General features: G+C 45.1%; 2 non-coding genes across 2 annotated transcripts; both read right to left on the reverse strand.

Annotated features, from left to right (window-relative positions):
- Positions 1 to 3,401: 3,401 nt before the first annotated feature.
- Positions 3,402 to 3,484, reverse strand: TRNAS-CGA (transfer RNA serine (anticodon CGA)). The gene has a single exon. It is a non-coding gene; the product is annotated as a tRNA-Ser (tRNA).
- Positions 3,485 to 16,703: 13,219 nt separating this feature from the next.
- On the reverse strand, positions 16,704 to 16,775 carry TRNAQ-UUG (transfer RNA glutamine (anticodon UUG)). The gene has a single exon. It is a non-coding gene; the product is annotated as a tRNA-Gln (tRNA).
- Positions 16,776 to 19,522: the final 2,747 nt, after the last annotated feature.

Genomic DNA, 19,522 nt, shown 5'->3' on the forward strand with positions numbered 1-19,522 from the left:
AGATTGCTTGGTATGACATAGACATTGAGTTTTGTTTCCTGAAGCTAATTTTAATTTTTGATTATCCTACTTGATTGATAGCTTTGACCATGGGATTCCATGAATTCTTGAACTCTTTTGTTGTCTTTTATTATGTGGATTTTAAATTGCTTGTTTCATCATAAACATTGGGCATCGTCGATCTCAGTGCAAGTGGAAAAATCAAAATATGTGCCCAGGTTCCACTGAGAGTTTAAGTCAGATCACTGAATTCAAAGTCCAGAGCGCTAACCATTACACCATGGAACCAACCATGACACAGTCATGGCTGCGGCTTGTTGTGCTGAATAAAGCATATTAAATCGTGAACGATGGCGAAACCAGGCTCCAAAACTGCAGTGCAAATCTACAATCATACACAATGGTAAATTGATATATTATAACCTTTTATTCCACAAATTTACCAAGATTTCCACGATATCACAGCTAGGACAGTTTGACATGTTGATGAAAAGTGGCTAGTAAAAAGATTGCTGTATCTGTTACTTGGAATAAGTGAGAAAAAAATAAATTGCAAAACTTATACTGTTAGAAAACTGTTCATCCGGTAGTTGATAAAGATTAGCATCATGTGGTAAAAGGCTTCATCTGAGAGATAATTTAAGGTTTGTGCAAATCAAAGTACATGTCGCAGTCCATCAGCCACGACAGCGGTCTGTGGCTGCTGGACAAGATCAAGAGAAAAACATCTTACCTGATGGCACCCACGGTTGTTATGATTGAGTCACCGTAGGAGGCAAAAATAGAAATGCTAGCTAATTCCAGAAAACCAGAGAAGTTGGCAGCTATCGGATTGCAGACCCCTGAACCTATCAACACAACTAGCAGTAGCCGTGGGGGGCTCCTACGATGCCCTAGGTCCCTCGATCACAGCCGGAGGACTACATAGCCTAAAGACAGAAAGGGAAATCTAAACTGCCCCAGAGCAGACCCCAAAGCAAAAGGCAGCCCCCCACATATAATGACGGTGAAGCAAGAAGAAAGAACAAAACACAGACAGAAAGATAGACTGAGCAAAGATGGGGCCCACGCTAGCTTAGATAGGAAAGGACAGGAAGGCTGCTGTCTGCAATCCGTGAAAAAACCTATGAAAATAAGAGCCAAAAAACTGACAGTAAAAAAGGCCATGAAGACGCTAGGCTTCAAAAAAGCTATGTCAGTACTTAGGAATATTCTGAAGACAGAGCAACAGGCAAAAGGAGATTCAGCTCACCCCAGCAGGGAATGGCAGAATCCAGAAAAGCAAGGAAAACAAAATACTAATGCAAAAAGGCAAAGCAGAAATCTTAGCTTTAGATGAGCAGGAATCAGACTGGTTTCCTAGAAGTCCACAGAGAAATCACCCGCAGGCCAAAAGGGCGTCGGCAGCCTTATATCCAGTCATTAACTCCACTCAGCCAGTCATCATCATCAGCCCCAGGTGTTTGACAATCAGGCTCACTAGCTTTCTTCACCAGAAGAGGGAGTTCCTCGGGCCTCAGTAGTGAAGGGGAAAATGAACTCACAACACACGGTACTTCTTTTGCTTAGCGGCAAGTCGCACATGTAATGTTGCTACAGAATAGATTATCTAAAGAACAGTCAAAGATAAAGTCAGTTTGGTCCTAGAAACTCGCTCCATCACAGATCACTGTCATGGGGAATAGACTAGTAAACATGCAAATTGAACAGAAAAGATTAAAGGTCAAAAAGTTATTGAAACATAGACAGCAGGATTTGAAACTGCGCGACGAGATCCCAATGGATTTCTCGTCATGACTACTTGGACGTCAAGCTGTTATGAGTTTCACACACGTTTTCTAACAGCACCATGATCAAGCTCAGTGATCAACCCTCTGGAAGACATCTCAGAAAATGGAAAGAAAATACAAGGTCTCAGTAAAATGCAAAAATCTCCCTCTTTCCCTCTTCATAATGTGGATTTGGAGTCAGTCAGCTCCAAAAACATCCTTAAAAATAATCTGAAAATGCTGAGAAGACTGAACATAATCATTTCCAAGTAAAAAAAACTTGATGTTCATTTGATCAGGCTTTGGAGCATCTATTAACCATCTCAAGTTTCCAAAAATGTCCAGCGGTTAACTGAAATTACCATATCAATCTTCAGTTATTTTTCACTTTGAACAGCTCCATACCTATAATACAAGTCAAGGGTAAGGTTCGAAAGACCCTATAAAGGTTTTTTTTACTTTTGTGTGCTACAAAAAAAGCCACAAAATACATTCAAAAGACGCCGAAAAGAATTTTTAGAAAAACACCACCAAAAATGTTTACAAAGCACGCTAGGAAATTCTGAAAACACGAGAAAAGATGGTTTAGAGAGAAATCTACAACACTTCCTGAAGCCATTTTGGCTTCAAATCCTTGTCAGATTCATCCACTTGGAAAGAGTGTTATGTGAATATTGACTCATGTCACAGAGTATGAGATTGCTTGGTATGACATAGACAATGAGTTTTGTTTCCTGAAGCTAATTTTAATTTTTGCTTATCCTATTTGATTGATAGCTTTGACCATGGGATTCCATGAATCCTTGAACTCTTTTTTTGTTTTTTATTATGTGGATTTTAAATTGCTTGTTTCATCATAAGCGTTGGGCATCGTCGATCTCAGTGCAAGCGGAAAAATCGAAATGTGTGCCCAGGTTCCACTGAGATTTGATCTCAGATCACTGGAGTCCAGATTGCTAATCATTACACCATGAAACCAACGATGACACAGTCATGGCTGCGGCTTGTTGTGCTAAATAAAGCATATTAAATTGTCAACGATGGCGAAAACAGGCTCCAAAGCTGCAGTGCAAATCTGCAATCATACACAATGGTAAATTTATATCTTATAACCTTTCATTCCACAAATTTACCAACATTTCCACGATATCACAGCTAGGACAGTTTGAAATGTTGATGAAAAGTGGCTAGTAAAAAGATTGCTGTATCTGTTACTTGGAAAAAGTGTGAAAAAAATAAATTGCAAAACTTATACTGTTAGAAAACTGTTCATCCAGTAGTCGATAAAGATTAGCATTGCATGGTAAAAGGCTTCATCTGAGAGATAATTTAAGGTTTGTGCAAATCAAAGTGCATGTCCCAGTCCATCAGCCAGGACAGCGGCCTGTGGCTGCTGGACAAGATCAAGAGAAAAACCTCTTACCTGATGGCACCCACGGTGATTCTTTTGATTAGCGGCAAGTCGCACATGTAATGTTGCTCCAGAATAGATTATCTAAAGAACAGTCAAAGATAAAGTCAGTTTGGTCCTAGAGACTCGCTCCATCACAGATCACTGTCATGGGGAATAGACTAGTAAACATGCAAATTGAACAACAAAGATAAAAGGTCAAAAAATTATTGAAACATAGAAGTAGTCGGCAGGATTATGAACCTGCGCAGGGAGACCCCAATGGATTTCGAGTCCATCACCTTAACCACTCGGCCACGACTACTCGGAAGCCAAGCTGTTATGAGCTTCACACACGATTTCTAATAGCACCATGATGAAGCTCAGTGATCAACCCTCTGGAAGACACCTCAGAAAATGAAAAGAAAATGCAAGATCTCAGTAAAATGCAAAAATCTGATTTAAAGTCATCGTTAGTGTTGAGCGATACCGTTCGATACCCAAAAATATCGTATCGGATGGTATCGTCCGATACGAAAAAAATATCAGGTATAGCCGATTCTGATACCGGAAGTCCCATTCAAGTCAATGGGACTTCCGGTATCGGAATTAAAAAAAAGCCCTTTATTTCCTTGTTGGCTAATTCTACATAATTGAAAACAAATAAGAATCATGTAGAATGTATTGTGGGAGGTGGAGGAGACATTAAAGGCATAGTGGTTTATTCAAATCACATGGCATAGCATTAATTCCAATTTTTTTTTTTCAAGACGTTCGGAGTTAAAAAGATATTGACTATGTTAACCTTTTTTATATTTTGTCCGATATGTATGTTTCACAACTTCCATGCTCTTCACCTTCTTTTGTACTTCTCCCACACTTTCTCCTTCATGATCCGCAGCAGTAGCATTTTTTTCATCAACTTTTTCTTCACCTTATTCATCTTCATCTTCTTCATCTTCTTCCCATTAATTTTTTTTTCCATTCTTCATATTTTTCTTATTCAGCTATTATTAATTTTAATATGCTATTTCTTCATCTTCTTCCTATTCTTCTTTGTCTTCATTTTCTTATGGTGACAGGCATTCCTGTAGTACTTATCTATAAAAGTTATAAGATTACACCTTACGTTCTGCCTGTCACTAAAGATTTACAACAGGATTTGTCCGCGTTCAGTTTGGCCTGCAGCAGCAGGCATTTTCCAGGGGCACCACGAGGAGGAACGGACTCACCCCCATTTACTGCTTAGTCTTCTTCTGCTTATAATTTTGATTTCTTCTATGCTGATTTTTAGTCTTATGCTTAATGTTCTTCTGCTTTCTGTTCTTCTGCTTTTGCTTCCTCTGCTTCTTGTTCTTCTGTCTTTTGTTCTGTATCTTGGTGGTTGTCTTCATGTTCTTTGACCTCTTGGTCTTATTATTTAGGGTCATATTTCTGGTCTTCTTTGGTGTGGTCTTCAGGGTCGTCATCATCAGGGTCGTCGTCATGGAGATCAATAAGGATTACCAAAGACAATTTCAAAAAGCTTGATCTTGGAAATGTAGCAGAAGGTACAAGAAGGCTGAGAAACTGGCGAGAACCAGCAGACAGTGCTGGCACCCGGATGGGTAGCAGAAGGAACAAGAGCCAATGGCACTACCGAGGACCAACTGACGTGCTGGACCACGGTTACTAAGCAGAAGGTACCTGTGCTAAAAAGCACTACCAAGGACCAGCTGACGGTGCTGGACCTCGGATACCGAGATCCGACACCTTGGCCAAAGGCTGTGGCGAGAACCAGCAGACAGTGCTGGCACCCAGAAGGGTAGCAAAAGCTACAAGAGCCAATGGCACTACCGAGGAACAGCTGACGGTGCTGGACCACGGTTACTAGGCAGGAGGTACCTGTGCTAGAAAGCACTACCAAGGACCAGCTGACGGTGCTGGACTTCGGATTCCGAGATGGAGGCACCTAGACCAAAGGCTCTGGCGAGAACCAGCAGACAGTGCTGGAACCCGGGTGGGTAGCAGAAGGTACCCATTCAAAGCAAAGTAGCCAGGCCGCAAGCTGGCCGCAGTTACCGAAACCCACAGTCCCATGTCCATGTCCCATTGGCACTACGGATCCAGCCTTCAGTGCCAGTTCCCGCAGCCCACATAGGAGTCACCTAAACTGCAGGCACCGTAGAGTCGGCTAAACCGGCCGTAAGACGACAGGACAACGGATTGGTGGCATAGTGACCTTGACACTACCCGGAAACAGCTGGCATGCTGGAACCAGGCTGGGCAACAGGGAGTACCCGTGCCAAAGACACTGCCGAGCACCAACTGGCGTTGTTGGAGCCCAGGGTCAATCATGGTGCAGGACGAGGCCTACTTGGTGGCAGTTTTTGATTGTTTGTAGGCTACAACAGACTGTCAACGTGCTCCAATTAGGCATTTGTCTCCACTCTGTTTCCAGGATTTCACGTGACCACCAACACCGCCAGTTTATGCGTACAGCAGCCGTCTACCCAATCCAGATGTGTTCCTGGGTTACTGGGGTTCTGTAATGTCAGCAGATTTCCTGATGTGTGTCTGCCACTGTCTCCTGCTCTGTCCACTTTCCCAACGCAGGAGACAGTGGCGGACACACATTGGGGGATCTGCTCACGTAACAGAACACCAGGAACACAGGAACACGTGTGGAATGCGTGGACGGCAACTGTGAGCAGGAACTGGCGGTGTTGGAGGTCAGGGGAAATACTAGAGACAGAGTGGAGACAGAGGCAAAATCAGAGAATGTTTAAATCTGAAGTAGTTACAATTTGGAGGCAGCAGCACTTTGCCCTCCACACAGCAGGGGATCAGCTGACGTTACTGACCCCCACTTTCACATGAACAAGTGTGTTTTTCTGTGTGGACAGCACTTCCTAGCACCAACTAGCGTTGTTGGAGCCCAGGGACAATCAGGGTGCAGGCCGAGGCCTACTAGGAGCCAGGTGTAAAGCTGAGATATTTTGACTTTGGAGAGAGCAGGACACTTTGCCCTCCACACAGCAGGGGATCAGCTGACGTTACCGAACCCCACTTTCACATGAACGAGTGTTTTTTTCTGTGTGGACAGCACTTCTGAACAACAACTGACGATGTTGGAGCCCAGGGATAGTCATTTTGTAGGCTGAGGCCTACTTGGAGGCAGTTTAAGATAAGACGTTGTTTGAATTTGGAGGCAGTAGGAGAGTTTGCCGTACACACAGCAGGGGATCAGCTGACGTTACCGAACCCCACTTACACATGAGCGAGTGTTTTGTCTGTGCGGACAGCACTTCTGAGCACCAACTGGCGGTGTCGGAGCCCAGGGAAAATCAGGTAGTAGGCCGAGGCCTACTTGGTGGCAGTTTGCGATTGTTTCTAGACTACTACTAGCTGTCAACGTACTCCAATTAGGCCTCTGTCTTCACTCTGTTTCGAGTATTTCCTCTGGCTTCCAACCACGCCAGTTGCTGCTCTGAAATGCCGTCTGCACAACCCACACTTGTTCCTGTGTTACTGGGGTTCTGTAACAGCAGCTTCTCCCTAGAGGTGAGTCAGGCAATGTCTCCTGCTCTGTCCACATTTCCACTACAAGTAGTGGGAATGTAGACAAAGCAGGAGACATTGCCGTGCTCACCTCTGGAGATGAGCAGATGTTACAGGACCCAGGTAACACAGGAACAAGTGTGGATTGTTCAGACGGCACTTGATAGCAGAAACAGGCGGTGTTGTAGGCCGGAGGAAATACTCAAAACAGAGTGGAGACAGAGGGCAAATCAGAGAACATATTAAATCAGAGGTAGTCAGAAGTTGTAGGCAGCAGAAGAGTTTGCCGTACACACAGCAGGGGATCAGCTGACGTTACCGAACCCCACTTACACATGAGTGAGTGTTTTGTCTGTGCGGACAGCACTTCTGAGCACCAACTGGCGGTGTCGGAGCCCAGGGAAAATCAGGTAGTAGGCCGAGGCCTACTTGGAGCCAGGTGTAAATCTGAGGTTGTTTGACTGTGGAGGGAGCAGGACACTTAGCCATACACACAGCAGGGGATCAGCTGACGTTACCGAACCCCACTTACACATGAGCGAGTGTTTTGTCTGTGTGGACAGCACTTCTGAGCAACAACGGTGTTGCTGTAGCCCAGGAAATAAAGTTCAGGTCATCGAAACATGAACACAACAGGAGACCTGGATCCTGTTGCCAGCCAATTATTTATTCTGGAAGAGGACTGGCAAATTCAGCTGAGATCCAGGCCTTGTTCATTTTCAGAAAAGTAAGCCGGTCAACATTATCGGCGGATAGTCGCTTGCGACGGTCTGTTACCACACCACCTGCAGCACTAAAGACGCGTTCTGATAATACACTGGCAGCAGGGCAAGCCAGCACCTCCAATGCATACTGGCTAAGCTCTGGCCATGTATCCAGCTTAGAGACCCAATACTTGAACGGGGAAGAGCCGTCTGGGAGAACACTAACAGGGCATGACAAGTAGTCTGTCACCATCTGACGGAAACGTTGCCTCCTGCTGACTGGAGCCGTCTGTGATGGTGTAGCCGTTTGTGGCGGTCCCACAAAACTTTTCCACATTTGGGCCATACTGGCTTTGCCTTGTCTTGCGGCACTGCCTCTGCTACCTCTTTGTGCAGAGCTTCCTCCACTGCCTCTACCCACATGGCTGCTTTGAAAAGCACTACCAGCAACACTTGCGGGGGGAATGGAGAACATGATGGCCTGCACAAGTGTTTCTTGGTACTCCCGCATTTTTCGCTCCCGGTTCAACTGTGGTATGAGGCTTTGTAAGTTGTCCTGGTAGCGAGGATCTAGGAGGGTGTACACCCAATAATCAGCCGTGTGGAGAATGTTGGCGATGCGGCGGTCATTTAACAAGCACTGCAGCATGAAATCAACCATGTGCTGCAGACTGCCAACTGGACCGGAAACGCTGTCCCCAGCTTGAGGCAGCATCTCTGCCTGCTCAGCATCACCCCACCCTCGCTGTACACACTGACTACTAGAGCCTTGTGACTACTAGAGCCTTGTGTACCTCCCTTCTCTGGAGAGATGTGTTCCTCCTCGTCCATTGACTCCTCGTCATTCTCCTCACTAAGTGTCCCCTGCCTGGGCCTTTGTGTGGAAGCACGTTGCGCAGACTTGCCAGAAGCAGATGGCATTTCTGACTGCTCATCCTCGACCTCTTCAAAAACCTTAGTGCTTGTAAGGTTTTTTGAAGCAGACAGATGAGGGGGACAGTCATGCTGATTAGTGCATCATCTGCACTGGCCATCCGCGTGGAGTCATCGAAGGCACGCAAAACTTGGCAGATGTCCCTCATAGTGGCCCACTCAGTGGTGGTGAAGTGTGTCCGGCGCACAGTGCGACTTGTTTGCGCCTGATGCAGCTGGTACTCCATTACTGCTGCCTGCTGCTCACACAACCGCTCCAACATATGTAACGTTGAATTCCACCTAGTGGGGAGGTCACATATGATGCAAAGTTCTGGCAGGCGGAATCGGCGTTGCAGAGATGCAATGCGCGATCTTGCCATGCTGGAACGCCGCAAGTGAGCACACTCTAGGCGAACCTAGTGCAGCAGTGCATCAAGATCCGGATAGTCCCTCAGAAAGCTCTGCACGACCAAATTGAGCACGTGTGCCAGACATGGTATGTGAGTGAGGTTGCCTAGGCCCAGAGCTGCCACTAGATTTCGGCCATTGTCACTCACTACCAAACCTGGCTGGAGATTCGCTGGCACAAACCACACATCGCTCTCCTGCTTGATGGCATTCCAGAGCTCCTGTGCTGTGTGGCTCCAATTCCCCAAAGAAATTAATTTAAGGACGGCCTGTTGACGTTTGGCCACACCTGTGCTCATATCTGGCCTAACAGGCTCACGCAGTGCTGATTCTGAGGAACTAGAGTAGGAGGAGGACTCAATATGTACAGACTGCATTCCTGCAATCCTTGGAGTTGGCAGAATACGTACAGAGCCACTCTCCAGATCTGTACCCGGCTCCACAACATTGACCCAATGGGCAGTAAGGGAAAGGTATCGTCCCTGTCCATGGCTACTGTTCCACGCATCGGTGGTCAGGTGGACCTTGCTACTGACGGCATTTAGTAGCACATTTTTAATTTTTCCCTCCACATGCTGTTGCAGGGCAGGGACGGCTTGCCTGCTGAAATAAAAGCGGCTGGGCACATTGTATTGTGGAACTGCCAATGACATAAAGTTCCAGAAGGTGTCAGTCTCCACCAGCCTGAATGACAGCATCTCAAGGGCCAGTAGTTTGGCAATGCCGGCATTCAGAGCCAGTGCTCGGGGATGGTTTGCCGAGTATGGCCGCTTTTTCTCCCATGCCTGTGCTACCGATTGCTGGTGAGTAGCCTGGGAGTGTGCTGATGACTGCGAACGTGGTTCAGTGGGTGGAATTTCACTGGGTCTCTGGACAACAGTGGCAGTGGTTCTTCCATGGCGTTCCAGTGAGGAAGCCGAACCAGCTGTGTGTGAGCTGGAGGAAGAGGCCCCAACACGAGCTGAAGAGGTGGTAGGTGCTGCTGAAGGTTGGCCTACATCTTCAGTGTGTCTGTGTAACTCCACCTCGTGCTTGGTACGCACATGTTTCCACATATTTGTGGTATTGAGGTTGCTCACATTTTTCCCTCGTTTCACTTTCTGATGACACAGTTTGCATTTGACAAAGCAAATGTCATCTGCAACTGTGTAAAAAAAAGACCACGCACTGCAAGTCCTGGGAGCGCCAGTTTTGTGTTTTGGAAGAGGATTGCTCCTCACGGGTGCCAAAGTGGAGGCTACAGGCAACCGAGTCTGCCCCCGCCCTCTCCCTCCTCTTTTGGCCGTTCGGGGAATCTCTTCCTCAGAGCTGCTCCCACCACCTTCCTGTGGCTGACGCCATGATGGGTGAAGGACCTCATCATCTCCACTCCCCTCTTCAAGCACCGGCTGGTCCTGGGTTGTTTCGCCAGCACCGTATGCACCAGAAATTGGCAACTGAGTCTCATCATCATCAGATGAGCACTGAGGTGTGCTGACAATAGGCACTGGCCCACCCGCCTCTTCAGATTCAGAGGGACAAAGCAGTTGCGCATCACTGCATACTCCCTCTTCTTCACGCTCTAGAATGCTGCTTGGCTGGCCACCTCTTTACAAGCCAACAGATTCTGAGAACAGAAGTAAAGATTGAGATGGCTCCTGTCCAGGGCTCTCAGACTGCCTGGGCAATTTGGCAGGTGGTGAAGAGACAGATGGTTGCTCTTCAGTGCTCTGGCCTTGGGAGGATGCGGAAGTCATTGAAGTGGATGCGTTAGCTGCCATCCATCCGACAACGGCTTCAATTTGTTCGTCACGCAGCAGTGGGGTACGGCGAGGTCCTACAAAGCTGCGCATGAAGGACTGTTGCCTGGTAAAAGTGAGGGATGCCGGGTCACTGGTGGCCGCAGCAGACACCGAATCCCCACATCCTCTCCCTGCTGAAACTCCACGGCCACGACCACGTGCCTTACTCCCTGCCTTCTTCATCTTGGTAGACTGATAAAGATAGGCAGAAAAGTAAAAAAGGGGTGGCTTAGTGTTCTTATTCCTGAACACCTGCTAACCATTATAAGAAACACTAATTTGGCTAAGAGTGTGTGTACTACAGTTTAATTTGATCTAATGTAGCCTAGACAACTGTAAAGTGGAGTGTTTGGTGAACTTTATTTCCTTTTTTTTTTGGGGGGGGGAAAGAAAAGGATGTGACCAAAGTTTGAAAGCTATAGCATCACAAACTTTTTGGAGCGATTACAATGCAGGAAGCTAAACTACAATGCAATTGATGAGGCTCCAAAAAATAGGGTGATACTAGTCTGGCTGGCCCTGAAGGGCACAAGCCAGCAAAAAGGCTCCTCTATCTAATCCTATATAGTGTTTGCAACCAACCAATGACAATGGATGCGGTTGGAAGCACACTATTATAGGAGCAAAAATCTGGCTAAATTAGCTGCAAAAAAAGGACTATGTATGAGGCAGTGATGCACGCTGAGCGGACTACAGCTAGCGGTGGCTGTAGAACACACTGCAACATGAGCTGCACTCACACACAGAGAGACCTATCAGACAGCCAAAAACAGTGCAGAGAAATGGGCTATAGCACTGAAAGGCTGCTGAAAGGCTCCGCTGTCCACTCCTTTATGTTTGCAACCAACGTATATGGATACATATGAAAGCACACTATACAGAAGAAAAAAAAAGCAGCAATAAAAGAAAAATGTGTATGAGGCAGAGACACACGCTGGGCGGCCTACAAGCAGACGTGCCTGCAGGACACACTACACAGCGTGGGTCTGCACTCACACAGCCCTTGCAGACAGCTATTAAAACAGCGCTGCTGGGCTACAAAAATGCTACAGTGGTGGATTATGTAGCCTGGATAGAGCAATAGATATTTTCGATGATTGCTATTTCTAACTGTCCCTCACAGTCTTCAACAGCAGACTGTCCCTAACTGAATTCACAGCAGAGTGACCAGAAATGGCGGCTGCAGCGGTTTTTATAGTGCATCATGACATCATTTCAGCAGCCAATCACAGCCATGCCAGTAGTTAAAATGCCTACATGCCTAACAGGATGTGCCCACACTTCTGAGGATCCCCATTGGATGAATCAAATCGAGCGGGCTCCTAGCATTATGGGAACTTCCGATTCCGGTATTAGATATGAATAAAGTATCGGAACTAAGTATCGGAATTCCGATACAGCTAATATCGGCCGATACCCGTTACTTGCGGTATCGGAATGCTCAACACTAGTCATCATCAATGGGAACCATTCACGGTTCAAAGCTTTTCCCTCTTCATAATGTGGATTTGGAGTCAGTCAGCTCCAAAAAACATCCTTAAAAATAATCTGAAAATGCTGAGAAGACTGAACATAATCATTTCCAAGTAAAAAAGACTTGATGTTCATTTGATCAGGCTTTGGAGCGTCTATTAACCATCTCAAATTTCCAAAAATGTCCAGCGGTTAACTGAAATTACCATATCAATCTTCAGTTGTTTTTCACTTTGAACAGCTCCATATCTATAATACAAGTCAACGGTAAGGTTCGAAAGACCCTATAAAGGGCCCTGATTGACTTTTGTGTGCCACAAAAAAAGCCACAAAACACATTCAAAAGAGGCCGAAAATAATTTTTAGAAAAACACCACCAAAAATGTTTACAAAGCACTTTAGGAAATTCTGAAAACATGAGAAAAGATGGCTTAGAGAGAAATCGAAAACACTTCCTGAAGCCATTTTGGCTTCAAATCCTTGTCAGATTCACCCACTTGGAAAGAGTGTTATGTGAATATTGACTCAAGTCACAGAGTATGAGATTGCTTGGTATGACATAGACAATGATTTTTGTTTCCTGAAGCTAATTTTAATTTTTGCTAAGGCTACTTTCACACATCAGGTTTTCGGCGTCAGGCGCGATCCGGCTTCGTGCCGGAATGCCGGATCCGGCAAATGTTTTGTAAAACCTGATGTGCCGGATCCGGTTTTCTGCCGGATCCGTCTTGTTCTTGACAGACAAAACCGGATCCGTCTCATCCGGTTCATCCGTTTTTCTATCAGTTTTTCGACGGATTACGCCGGATCCGGTTTTTAAAATTGACCCTTGTGGCCTTCCGAACGGGATTGGCTACTGGAAAACTATATATAGCATGTTCCTACAGCCCTTCTTTGACAGGTTGTAGAGAAGAAAGTGCAGGTTGGAGAGAAGAGCAAGTTACTGGCCAAGATGGATGTTGTCATTGGAAATATTACCACTAGAAGTTCTGTGACGGTTTCAGTAATGAGGGACAATTTTGCACTATACTTTATGTCACCTCAAGGCAGAGTACACTGGCAGGATGACAGAGTGTGAAAGATTTGTGCCCTAACCAAACTTGTGTACCTTCTGGACCAACAGTATATACCTTTGCCAACCAAAGTTGGCTATCTTGTCATGGTCTTACTATTTTTAGCTTTAGGCCACAGGTGTGTACCTGGTTGTGTTTTATGCAAAGTATTTCACCTTTTAACAAAAGTTGTGTACATTGTTAGGAAATCACCAACAATAAACACAACTTTTCAGGTGAAATACTTTGCTTCAAACACAACCAGGAACACAACTGTGGCAAAAAGCTAAAATTTACCCACAGTTATATACCTGGTTTTGCATACCTTTTTACCTTTTAAATACCCTGTATTTAACCTTTTTTTTAAACATATTTCGCCGCAGAAAGAAATGACAGACAACCAGTGTAAACAATAATTTAACTTTTATTTAAAATATTTTTTTTGTGTAAACTGTTTTTAAAGTTAAAAAAACTTTTTTAATAAAGGTTTGAAACCAACCAAATGGGCATTTTTATTACAAAAAAAACATTATAACTCGGTGTAGTGTGGGGTGGAAATACTGCTGGAGGGGCTGCGGGACACTTCGACAATGGGAGTGTGGAGAGAGGACTGGGATTGTGGTGGGGAAGGAACAGTTAGAGGTGATGGTGTGGAAAAAGCTACAGAATGGGTGGACATGTGGGAGGCAGAAGAGGTGGTGGGCGGTGGAGTGGAGGGTTGGGCAGGGACTGTAGGAGAGGATGATGTTGATGGAAAGTTGTATGGGGAAGGAGTTTGGTACGGGGAAGGAGTTTGGTACGGGGAAGGAGTTTGGTACGGGGCAGGTTGCTGGAAGTGGGGAGATGTCTGGTACTGGGGAGGTTGCTGGTACTGGTGAGGTTGCTGGTATGTAATAGGAGGGGGAGGATGGAAAGTGGCTGGAGGGGGTGCAGATGTAATAGGAGGGGGAGGATGGAAAGTGGCTGGAGGGGGTGCAGATGTAATAGGAGGGGGAGGATGGAAAGTGGCTGGAGGGGGTGCAGGTGGAGGAACTACAGTGGTGGGAGGTGGAGGTTGGGAGGTAACCTGCTGTAGAGCACCGTGGCACGAATGCATTACATGCATCTGCTGGGTATGAGATAGTGTTGCCATGCGCTCCACAACAGACCTGAAAAAGGTGTGGTTTGGCGAAGATCTTGCTTCTGAATGCATGGTTTGCAGAAGTGTCTTCACCTCCAGAATGCTGGAGTTGATCTGCTGAAAGCCTGCGGAGATTTGCTCTGACAAGACTTTTAGACAGTTCTGGAAAGATGCATTCAGATGCCAGAACTCTGGCGCATAACTCTTTTCCTGACCCCTCTGCCGCTGCCGCCCAGTACCCGCAGGTGTACTAGAGGTGGCAGGGGCAGAAGGGTGGGGTAAAGGGAAAGCGATCTCCTCACCAGCAGCTTCATGTAATGTAGGCGGCCACGATGCTCCTGTACTGGTGGATGGGACAGATGGGTCGAATGTGTGGGAAGGCTGGGAAGGTGCAGATGTACCGGGGTGGTCGAAGTGTCCCTCGGTGCCGGTCTCCTCAGGGATCGCCTCAGAAGGGTCCAATCGTGCAGGCTCCCGAGTGCTGCTCACCGTGCTGTGGAATAAAGAGAAAAAAAAACAATTAAAATACTGACATGGTATGGCCCTGGCTGAAAAAAAAAAGTTGCATCTAACATTTTTTTCACATGTGGTGTGTAATATTTACCTTCTAGTGACCATTGTTTCCCAGAGGAACGACAGGGCTTGTGCGTACTTGTACTTGCTCCTGCGTCCTCCAGATCCACTCGGGGCCCGCATCTCTTTATTGAACTCCTTCTTGAAACGATCCCTCACAGACCGCCACCGATTCACAATTCTGTTCCCTGAAACGAGAAAGGAGTGGTTAGTATACATCAGTGTTTCACAAACTCCAGTCCTCATGGTCCCCAGGGGTCATGTTTTCAGGATTTCCATAGTAAATAGAAATCCTGAACACATGATCCGTGGGGACCATGAGGACTGGAGTTCGGGAAACACTGGTTTACATCAAGCAACCGGTACTGTATATACTTACGCTCTTTAATCTGGGCCCGAACATCGAGGTCCTCCCAGCGGCCCACAAGGAGCGAACAGATTTCCTCCCAGAGTCGTCGGGTAACGATAAGGTCAGCGTGGCGGCGGTCAGCCATATTCCAGAGCGGCTCCCTTTCTCTGACGAGATCGATGAGGTGGTCCACATTGAGTCCTCCATCCTCACCGTCAGAGTCGGGAGCACGCTGTGAAGGCTGTTAAAGAAAAAGACAAAAATAACATAATTAGCCTCCACAAAAGAAATGAAATAAAAAGTGCAAAAAAACAAAGCAAAAATATTTATACTTACACGCTGGTGACCGCCGCATTGCTGTCGCCGACGACCCTGGGAGGCACTGCGAGGACCTCTTGGCCGAGCACCAGATTGGGAAGACTAGAGAAGAAAACAAAAAATGTTATGTCTTTGGATGTAGGCATTTGTTTGCTGTGTGTGGTCTGCAGAACATTGTTTTCTATGTGTTGTGTGTAGTGTGATGTTGTGTTTCTGCGTTTGATGCAAAAAACTTACCAATTGTGAGCCCACTCCAAGTGTCTGTCCACCCCTTCCTTCTTCTTCTGGGAGCTCCTCTTCATCTTGTGAATCCTGTTTTGAAATAAAAGGCAATGAATAGACATATATTACAGAGATGATGGATTTTGGAAATAAAAACTTACAGTCAAACGCTGACGATGCGAGGGAGGGCTCCCAGAAGATGATGTGCTGTCTTCCTGGTGGCCACACTCCATGCCTGTGGGTGGTGTTCCAGCTGCTGCCATTGCTGCTGCTGCTGCTGCTGCTGCATCTATTAGGCGGCTGTTGAATAAAGAGAAACAAAGGGCCAATGAATATCTTGATATTCAATAGCCCTAGTTTGGAGGAATGGGGGATTTGATAATTACCGTCTCTCATCTGCTGCTGGCCTCCCCTCCTCAGCATGTTCCATTTGCTGCTCCATTTGGGGTGGTGGTGGTGCTGATGGTGCTGCAGTGGTCTCCTGCCTTCTCCTGCTGCGCTTGGTTGCTTTCTTGGGTGGCATGTTGGGTGTGGCTGTGGGTCCCACTGTCTTGCTTTTATATATGTCTTGTGGGCAGAGCTACTGAGCATGCTCAGACCAAAAAACCGGATCAGGCGCATTGCGGCGCTCATAGGCTTTCATTGTGTGAAAAAGCCGAACGCTCCGGATCCGGCGTGTCCGGCTTTTTCGCCGGAGACAAAAAACGTTACAGTAGCCGTTTTTTCCAGACGCCGGATCGCGACACATTGCCGGATCCGGCGAAAACCGGATGAAACGCATGGCCATCCGGCGCGATCCGGCGCTAATGCAAGTCAATGGGGGGGAAACCGGATCCGGCATTGCATTTCGCCGGATCCGGTTTCTGTCAAAAGCGCCGGATCGCGCCTGACGGCGAAAACCTGATGTGTGAAAGAGGCCTAATACTGCTTGATTGATAGCTTTGACCATGGGATACAAAGTGGTCATTCCATGAATCCTTGAACTCTTTTCTTGTCTTTTATTATGTGGATTTTAAATTGCTTGTTTTATCATAAAGAATGGGCATCGTCGATCTCAGTGCAAGTGAAAAAATCATAATGTGTGTGCTCAGGTTCCACTGAGATTTGAACTCAGACAACTGGAATCAAAGTCCAGAACGCTAACCATTACACCATGGAACCAACCATGACAAGGTGTGGCTGCAGCTTGTTGTGCTGAATAAAGCATATTAAATCGTGAACGACGGCGAAAACAGGCTCCAAAGCTGCAGTGCAAATCTGCAATCATACACAATGGTAAATTGATATCTTATAACCTTTTATTCCACAAATTTACCAAGATTTCCACAATATCACAGCTAGGACAGTTTGAAATGTTGATGAAAAGTGGCTAGTAAAAAGATTGCTGTATCTGTTACTTGCAAAAAGTGTGAAAAAAAATAATTGCAAAACTTATACTGTTAGAAAACTGTTCATCCAGTAGTCGATAAAGATTAGCATTGTGTGGTAAAAGGCTTCATCTGAGAGATAATTTAAGGTTTGTGCAAATCAAAGTGCATGTCCCAGTCCATCAGCCACGACAGCGGTCTGTGGCTGCTGGACAAGATCAAGAGAAAAACCTCTTACCTGATGGCACCCACGGTGCTTCTTTTGATTAGCGGCAAGTCGCACATGTAATGTTGCTCCAGAATAGATTATTCAAAGAACAGTCAAAGATAAAGTCAGTTTGGTCCTAGAAACTCACTCCATCACAGATCACTGTCATGGGGAATAGACTAGTAAACATGCAAATTGAACAACAAAGATAAAAGGTCAAAAAGTTATTGAAACATAGATGTAGTCAGTAGGATTTGAACCTTCGCGGGGAGATTTTTAGTACATCGCCTAAACCACTCGGCCACAACTACTCGGACATCGACCTGTTATGAGTTTCACACACGTTTTCTAATAGCACCATGATCAAGCTCAGTGATCAACCCTCTGGAAGACATCTCAGAAAATGAAAAGAAAATACAAGGTCTCAGTAAAATGCAAAAATCTGATTTAAAGTCATCATCAATGGGAACCATTCACGATTCAAAGCTTTTCCCTCTTCATAATGTGGATTTGGAGTCAGTCAGCTCCAAAAACATCCTTATAAATAATCTGAAAATGCTGAGAAGACTGAACATAATCATTTCCAAGTAAAAAAGACTTGATGTTCATATGATCAGGCTTTGGAGCATCTATTAACCATCTCAAGTTTCCAAAAATGTCCAGCGGTTAACTGAAATTACCATATCAATCTTCAGTTGTTTTTCATTTTAAACAGCTCCATACCTATAATGCAAGTCAACGGTAAGGTTCGAAAGACCCTATAAAGGTTTTTTTGACTTTTGTGTGCTACAAAAAAAGCCACAAAACACATTCAAAAGATGCCGAAAAGAATATTTAGAAAAACACCACCAAAAATGTTTATAAGGCACTTTAGGAAATTCTGAAAAACACGAGAAAAGATGGCTTAGAGAAAAATCGAAAACACTTCCTGAAGCCATTTTGGCTTCCAATCCTTGTCAGATTCACCCACTTGGAAAGAGTGTTATGTGAATATTGACTCAAGTCACAGAGTATGAGATTGTTTGTTATGACATAGACAATAGACAATGAGTTTTGTTTCCTGAAGCTAATTTGAATTTTTGCTAATCCTACTTGATTGATAGCTTTGACCATGGGATTCAAAGTGGTCATTCCATGAATCCTTGAACTCTTTTTTTGTCTTTTATTATGTGGATTTTAAATTGCTTGTTTCATCAAAACATTGGGCATCATCGATCTCAGTGCAAGTGGAAAAATCAAAACGTGTGCCCAGGTTCCACTGAGATTTGAACTCAGATCACTCAGAGCGCTAACCATTACACCATGGAACCAAACATGACACTGTCACAGATGCAGCTTGTTGTGCTGAATAAAGCATATTAAATCGTGAACGATGGCGAAAACAGGCTCCAAAGCTGCAGTGCAAATCTACAATCATACACAATGGTAAATTGATGTCTTATAACCTTTCATTCCACAAATTTACCAACATTTCCACGATATCACAGCGAGGACAGTTTGAAATGTTGATGAAAAGTGGCTAGTAAAAAGATTGCTGTATCTGTTACTTGGAAAAAGTGTTAAAAAATAAATTGCAAAACTTATACTGTTAGAAAACTGTTCATCCAGTAGTCGATAAAGATTAGCATTGCGTGGTAAAAGGCTTCATCTGAGAGATAATTTAAGGTTTGTGCAAATCAAAGATAAAGTCAGTTTGGTCCAAGAAACTTGCTCCATCACAGATCACTGTCATGGGGAATAGACTAGTAAACATGCAAATAGAACAACAAAGATAAGAGGTCAAAAAGTTATTTAAACAAAGACAAAGTCGGCAGGATTTGAATCTGCGCGGGGAGACCCCACTGGATGTCTAGTCCGTCGCCTTAACCACTCGGCCACGACTACTCTGATGTCAAGGTGTTATGAATTTCACACACGTTTTCTAATAGCACCATGATCAAGCTCAGTGATCAACCCTCTGGAAGACATCTCAGAAAATGAAAAGAAATTACAAGGTCTCAGTAAAATGCAAAAATCTGATTTAAAGTCATCATCAATGGGAACCATTCACAGTTCAAAGCTTTTCCCTCTTCATAATGTGGATTTGGAGTCAGTCAGCTCCAAAAACATCCTTAAAAATAAACTGAAAATGCTGAGAAGACTGAACATAATCATTTCCAAGTAAAAAAGACTCGATGTTCATTTGATCAGGCTTTGGAGCATCTATTAACCATCTCAAGTTTCCAAAAAATGTCCAGCGGTTAACTGAAATTACCATATCAATCTTCAGGTGTTGTTCACTTTGAACAGCTCAATACCTATAATACACGTCAACAGTAAGGTTCAAAAGACCC

The sequence above is a fragment of the Dendrobates tinctorius genome, unplaced genomic scaffold (assembly GCF_039654945.1).
Source record: "Dendrobates tinctorius isolate UK_male_01 unplaced genomic scaffold, ASM3965494v1 ptg000048l, whole genome shotgun sequence".
In the NCBI taxonomy this organism is placed as follows: Eukaryota; Metazoa; Chordata; class Amphibia; order Anura; family Dendrobatidae; genus Dendrobates; species Dendrobates tinctorius.